Source organism: Seriola dumerili, unplaced genomic scaffold (genome assembly GCF_002260705.1).
Source record: "Seriola dumerili isolate Sdu_G_001 unplaced genomic scaffold, Sdu_1.0 BDQW01000102.1, whole genome shotgun sequence".
NCBI lineage: Eukaryota > Metazoa > Chordata > Actinopteri > Carangiformes > Carangidae > Seriola > Seriola dumerili.
In genome coordinates this window covers 525907-534066 of record NW_019174357.1, presented here as the reverse complement: position 1 = coordinate 534066, position 8160 = coordinate 525907, and positions in this window count along the sequence as shown.

Below are 8160 nucleotides of genomic sequence, written 5' to 3'. Positions count from 1 at the left end.
TAATAACCTGCTAGTAAAAGATAACATCACTCCTAAACGGATCTGATTGGTCGATTGGTTTTAAGTTTACTGATGTTATGGTGGATTTTCTTACATCAGTATTTTTGAAAACGTTTGAGTAAAATAAAAGCTAATACGGTATTTTCTGTTGTCTAATTAGAAAAACACACGAATGAATCAATCAAGTGAATGAAATAAAATAAAGTCAAAGTCTATGAAAACACTGAAACATCATGTAAACATACATTTTCATGAAAGCTCTGGAAAAAAATCTAATAAATGGACCTTGAATCCTCGAATTCTGTTTCCAAGGTCAAGTAAGAGCTCTCATGCTCAGAGTAAACTCATGCATGTTGGCCCATGTTATGCCAACATACTGTACCTAAGAATTTCACAGGTTTTACATTGTGAACCATACTGCAGAACTGGATTTAAAGACACCAGCTGAATCATTGCATAGTTCCCTTCCGCCATCATCGCTGCAGCAAATCAAGGCAGTCTTCTTGTCAAATGTTCGTTCTGCAAGCTAAGTAATAATTTGATGTGTTGCCTTGATATGGCTAGAAACTATGTGTGCATAATAATTCACCCGTAGCATCGTTGGGCAGGTAGTAATTAAGTAAGATCAGCCATAAATCTCCCCCATGTACTCAATTTTAAAAGCATCTCGCAATAGAGGTTAAAAGGTTTCCGTTCTTCTCCCTGTTGAATACCATAAATTAAGTTTGAGAAGTGTATACAAGAATTTAATGTGCACTGGTGTCTTCTAAACAAAGGGCTTTTAGTATTGCTATCACATAATAATCGAGTGTGAGTTTAAAGTTCATATTAATTGTGTCAGTCATACGAAACAGTGTTTGTAGGGTTTCATCAAGGCAGTACTGTAGTTTGTTAGAGGTGAATTATTTGCTATGCCATCGCTGTTGTGAAGCAATGTGAACCACTCTTGCTGAATTTTCCATTCACACACACACACACAGACACACGCGCGGACACACACACACACACACACACACACACACACACACACACACACACACACACACAATATAGCTTGGCTTATCTTTAAGTGTTTATGATGGCAAGTTTGAGACGAGGGAAAATTTTAAATGTTCCAAATTTAAAAACACTGATATCTGTCTTTATTCAATGGATGTAGAAAAAATAAAACTACACTGACTGTGCAGCCACAGTGTCTGTCACAGTCAACGGTCTGTGTGCTTTTTTGGCAGTAACTTCATGGAACCCCCCACCCCGTGTGTGTGTGTAACCAAAGAACACGGACTTTGACCACAGCAGCACATGCATACAGCCTTGTTCTCTATCTCCCTCATCCCACTGTGCCATCCCCAGCGGTCCCCGGCGTTCGACCCACAAGCCCACCAGCAGGACCAGCCGAGCCGTCCACCCTTCAGCCATCCTGCGCTCCGTCACCCTGGCGTCGCATGACATTCTTTCCCACAGGCAGCCACATAGTTCCAGCGTCTCCTCATGCGAGGGGGCCTGGGACCCTGCAACAGGCGGGGGGCACTTCAAAGGCCGGCCGGCCCACAGCTGCAGCCTGTCGCTCCAGCAGCCAGCTCCAGTTTGTAATCATTATTAAAGGCTTGACCTCGGAGGCATCTCTGCCGCTGTTCACACCCCCTTCCCACCCCTGATAACGCTGCACGGGGCTCCTCTCAAGGCGACTCCAGTTACCCATCAGTTGAGCGGACTGAAAGGGATGTGGCGGGGGCATTGTTTCATGCTGCTGTGATGGTCCACTTGAAGCATTAAGGACCATTTTTCTTGGAACTTCTCATAAGACACCTGTATGGCATCAGTGTGAATGCTGCTTCAGGGGCTGGTGACAACGCCTTGCTGGAGTCTTAACATGTCTGTGTGAGACATGGAAATGAAAGTCACAGCTTATTACACTGAATGTGGTCCATGGGTCACTGCATGGCCTTGCAAAAAAAACAACATCTGAAATCATGTCATCTAATATTCAGACTTCAATTCTGATACACACAAAAATAAAAACCTGCGTCCTCCCCTGTGCAGTTTAACTTGGTTCTTTTAGAATTGAATGTGGATATCTTTTAACAATACACAAAATTACAGCAGGAAAATGACACCTGATTATACATCATTTCTGAAAAATGTTTAAGTGGCACTGGAACCATGTGAACTCTGTAAATTACTTTGCATAAAGATTTTTTTTTCCCTGTGCAGCTTCAAAATTCATCATTTAATGCTTGCTGCTACATTTGCAGAATTACTCCAATCTACTGCATGCTCAGTTAATGCATGGACTGTGCACCAGGTCACAGGCAATGAAACATGCATGTTATAACTATACATTGTAAAAAAAAAAGAAAAAAAAAGAAGATGCTTAAATTGAGTTTTTTTTTTCACTGTACATCTGTGGAGGACACTTAGCAATTGACCCTGTGCTCCTGGCGCTTGCCCTACTGCCCCGGCTGACGGTTTTAGGTGGTTTTTATTAGGTTGTTAGTCCTGGTGTGATGAAGGAGGAATTTATAGATGCAAAATACATTGGTTGATGTCAACCCTCGTGGCTTTATTGGCATTTCTCTCATTTCAGAAGCTTGTTGATTAGTAGTTAGGTTGGTCACCACCAATAAAAAGGTTTTAGCAATGAAGAAAGTCACAATAACTAAAGGGCAAAGTTATATGGCCCATATCCTTATTGCTCAGCAGCTCAACAGCTGGATCTATTGTGTTTATAGAAAAACACTTGTCCGTATCCACTAAGTTATCTGCACTGATAACAATCATCAAAAACACAATGCGCAATGCCCTCATGCTTTGATAATTCTAAAAATCTACGGCCAGATGTTGATGTGCCAACAGCCAGGATGCTTTCCTTCCCTCTCCTCATTAATTCCTCATGCCCTTTATTGTTGAGTCACTCCAAAACAAGAACAACAGCAGGTGTCCAATAATGGCAGGCCTCCAAAATGAGTAGGAGGGGTCTTTACCAGGTGTGCTGCAATTGGTAACAAACACGGGGCATGATAACCCCTCATTAAAGATTCCAGTCTCAGTACGACATCCAGCTGAAGCAGGAGTTTGACCTGAAACTATCAACTTCTACATGATTATCAATCCTCACAATAACTTGCTGGTTTTTATTGGGGCTTTATATCGTCCTGCAGATGGTTGGGTGTCTTCAGAACTGACATTTGCTAAAGCTAACGTTGGGTTTATAGCTCCGTTATAAAGCCGGTAAATCTTCCATAACACAGATGTGTCAAATAAACAGGATGTGGAAAACACAGTGTTAATGACACAGTTGTATACAGAGTGAAGTTGGATGAACGATTATGAAAATATCCCTAACTATCGCTTCATTCACAAACTTTAGAGTCAGACCGTTACTAATACAGAGAGTTGGCACACATACTTTCTTGACTGTGCCTTACTAATAGAATATTGAAAGCAAATTGTATTCTGTGAATGCTTGTGCTTAAACTATATAAAGAATGGCTCTTGTACCTGAACTGAATCCTGACCACCTTTGACCTCCTGGTACAGAATAAAAAAGACTTGGACCAAGAATTGCAAATCACAACAATCACAAATAAGTCTTTTTTGTTGCATTTGCACAACACGGCAGTGTCTCAGTAACCATTCCCATGATAACATCAAAACATTTACAGTCATCTTGTGGGATTGAATTATTTTGTGAACAGATGACAGACAGATACTGGGATGAAAAGTGTTAGCAGAGATGACGCATCCAGCTGTGTTTACACTGACTCCTTTTGTATCAATAATCATATTTATGACTAGATCCTATCTGCTTGGAGATACACTGTTTATTTTTATGTGTGAATGAGATGAAACCTGTGTCTGTGTGATTTCCATGACTGATAATTTATGTCCTGGTTCACCGTGTCTGTACAAACAGGGTTCACAAAAAGCCCATTGAAGCCCAGTGGGAAACTTTAAAACAATGGAACCTCTTAATACATATCATCGCACGAAAGCATTATACAGAAACCCCCTATTATGTCACCTTGTCAGACATTTAGTGTTTGTTTTTATTTTCACAGTTGGCATGCTAAAAAAGCCAGTATGCCTCACTGGTGCACCATATTTCAATTATCGAAACAGATATGATACAAGGATGTGGTGGTGATCTAATGCATCCTAAGGTATCTCAGTTATTTAGTATCAACGCATTAAAGACACAGCCAGAGTTTAGCCGACGGTGTCATAGATATACACAGAGTGCGTGGCTAAGCGTTGGTGAGTGGAATCATTCCAAAGCTCAAAGGCTGACAGCTCCAAACAGATGGATAAGCCCGTCTCCCCAATGCAGGCTGCTCTCTTTGTCCACCTTTCCCCTTTTGTTTTGTTGATTTGTTTATTTTTGGTTTCTATACAATCAAGAGCCTCTTGAGCTCGGGAGTGTGGAGAGGCCTAGACATAATATGATGGCGGCAATGGATGAGAGGGACAGCATGGGACAGGACCTCCCAGGCGTGCTGCAGGGGGCCTGCTCGAGCAGGATGCCAGGAATGGCTCAGAGGTCCCAGCGGCACGAGCCTCCGACACTTAACAAGCGCCCAGCAGTTGTCCCTGGCCTTGACCCTGTCTCATCTTAAGACGCATATGGAGCTTAGACAGGAGAGAGAGCCTCGGGGACGTGATCATTTACACTCATGTCATATTGTAAGAATCTCTCCAACACTAATATTTTATAACAACTTTTCCATTACATGGTGTTTGACACATAGTGAAAGTTGTCGTTTGCGCTATGATGTGGACTGAATCAGAGAATGACTGTGACTCTAATTGTTTGAGAAGAAAAATTATGATGATATGATATTTACTGGTTAAAAGTGGATAAAAGCAATACATATTTACAGTATATACTGTATATATACATGTGTGTGTGATATGACAACTACTCTAACACATATTTAACACGGTCTTACAGTTCTGATTCTGACCTTTTTCTTTTGTTGCCTCTTCCCTTGAGAAACTCTGAGGATTTCTGACAGGCAGGCCAGTAGATGTCTCAGCTCAGGGCTTCCTGTTACAAGACTATAACAAGGACACATTCCCTGGCTCCTTGCATGTCCTCTGGGAGGCTGTGGATCACGTACGGGAATCAGTAATGTAAGGCTGCAGGCCTAGAGAGTCAGAGGCAAGAAAATGGGTGCTTGTCAAGTCCAAAAAAAAAAAAAAAAAACTTACCAGACTTCAGCTGTATTATAAAAGGTCATATTCAGCACAATCCTGCAAAATGCAAACATGCACAAGGGTAAGGGGTCCTTTGAATTATACTTGAAACAAACCTAGCTGTTCACCAGCACCTTATACACTGTGTAACACTGATGTAGTCAGAGGGAATGTAAAGTAAATGAGCGATGACTAATATACCTGTTTTTATTTTTAAATGTTTTAGGAGCTATAAAACATCAAGCCGACTCAAGCCTGGGCCTGACAGCCCTACAGTCTTATAAATATTTCCACATTAAAATTGAATAGAGGAAGAGACATGCTATACTAATGTTTTTATTACTTCAGCTTTATGAGTTGCCAAAATCATCTTAGGCTGTTATTTTTCAAAACTGAAAGGTACGCTGTAGGTGAAATTAGGAAATCTAACAAACCTAATAAAAATAAAAAGTTTACAACCGACAAAAAGAAAACTGGATAAAAGTCATGAGCCACACATGATAAACTAACAGCTGTTTAGCCTCAGTGGAGCTCAAGGACTTTGTTCGTTTAAGAATGCTATATGCTTTAAAATAAACATTTTCCACATCCATTAAAAAAGGAATACCATTAATCTATATTGTTGACATGGATGTCTTTATATCTAAATGCCCACGACATGCTGTTTCTAAAAGCTGAACCATTAAGAATCAACACTCCACATACCAGGCAGTAAATGTGGTGGAAATTTGCCAAGTGTGGATTCCATGCAAACTGAGCTGCCCAGTCCACTACTGGCCTGGGAATACACAAAATGCCCCACATGCATTATGTGACACTGAATTGTGCTTTGGAAAACGCGGCTTTTAATGTTTCCCTAATTGGGGGGCATTAATCAATTGTGCTCCATCAGCAGAGGCTAAGAGGGCCTGTAAGCATCTGCCCACCATCCAGCTCTCTGACCCAAGACCAGCTGGCTCTCAACCCACGCTCTGCTGCAAGAAATCACTTTTGACTCCATCAATCAAAGCTACATTAATATTCTGTCTTAAGCAGCCCACTACTTGGACTGCATTCATGGTCTTAATTACCTTAGGCCCTGCCAGGAGAAGGTGACCGCAGAGAGCAAAGCAACTGTATCAGCTCTCCCCCTCTGTCAGTTACCATACATTTATACTCCATCAGGGACCAGGGACTCTTTCAGGCTTGTCCGCTTTGGCTCGTACATACCGCGTACAAAGGACGCAGGGGGGTTTGGGTATCAGAAATCGGGGACAATGGCAACAACTGCACATCTAATTTAGCTCCTTGTTTATCACAAGTTTGTAATCAGATCCGCGGCACAATGCTGGGGAGCACAATGGCATGGTGATCAGGGAGCTATTGTTTTTCAAGCTAATTAGCCCCTGGCCATACCTCTGAATCCTCAGAGGTCTACAGCCCCGGAGTTAAATGTGGCTAAAAGTGACATACATCCCTGGTACCATTAAAAAGAGCCTTACAAGTCCATGGTATTTGGGGATGTGTTATATGATGGCCTAGTTATCTGCTCATTACATTGCTCTGTTGAACATAGCCCAGTACTCTGGGAGCCCTGTAACCGCACAACAGTTGTTTTTGCTCTAATGTGGTCCATTTATCTGTTGTGCTGCCAACTCACATTGTCTTGCCCACAATTGTCACTCCAACTAAGCCCAAGAGATTATACAGCGAACTGGGTGGTGTCAACTGTGACGACATTTAACCATTTTCCAATGCACCATTTTAGCAAACAGTTATATAATTTCTTATAAACAGCAATATAACCATAAAGAATATCACTAATTTTACAATAACATGTACTGCATGCACAATTATCCATAAAGCAGTATTTTCAGCTGCTCATTTTCTCTCTGTTCCAGCGCAGTCCACTGAGAGGTTTTAACCGTTGATTCAAACATTCAGCACTCAGGGTGGGAACTGTTATGACCAGAGAAAGCAAGAGTTCCAAACCAGCCTTGTGGAAACAACCTTTGACCTTAAAGCATTAGCCCCTGACCTGCAACAGGTGGAGACAGTGTCTTTCCAGCCAGTTGGACTAAGTGTCAGGGGCTTTCTAGCATCTACTCTCAGCTCTTTAGACAAATATTATCATTTTGCTGAGGACTGCTCAGACAAACATGGTGTAGACTACATGTGAGGTCTAATAGCACATGTTATTGCGGGTGTAAATGCTGTGTCTGGGGCTTGTAGGCTAGGTGACTGAATGTTGAAAACAAACCAAACACCTGTTTTGCACTTCGGACTCTCCACAATACTGAGGAGCCAGTGAGAAGTGAAATGTTGCAATTGAAACTCAAACAGTTTTATCCATTACTTTCTGAAGTCTTTCTCCAGAGTGTGGAGAATAAACAAGGAAGCAAGAACATTCTTTAATGTAAAATCTTTATCAGGTTTAACAATTATTCCTTTCAAAATCTTTCTGGCTTTGCATGAGACACCATGCTGACCTTATGGTTATTAGTAATGGGGCGAGGAGGCACAGAGTGGTCTGTTGGCTGTGGACCAATGGACAATCTTTGATCTGCAACTGTGTAGTTCTTGGGGCCAGGCGGCTTCATGGGCCTATTGAGAGTAAGAGGCAGGCGAAGCTTCCCCAATAGGTGTCGGCGATCTCCCTCATCACAGAGGGGAATGCACGCAAGTGGCCCTCAGAGACTCCCCCTGCCGTGGCTCTCAGTGGCAAACGAGTTTTAATGGAGAGGTCAGGGAGAGTTCCTGACCAGCGGGGCCAAGGGCCAGGTGGCACATCACAGCGTCCCTATGTGCAGCTATCCCCAGAATGCGACACAGTGGCGTCGGCAAGTTTGCCTCTGATCAACGAGGGGAGGGCTGGGCGTGATAGCGTCGCCAAATGCTGGGGGGGACTGTGGCACAGGCCCGCTGTGCCAACTCTCAGTCAGGCCATTCTGTTTTCTAGTCTGGAATGAGCTGAAGCAGACTAGC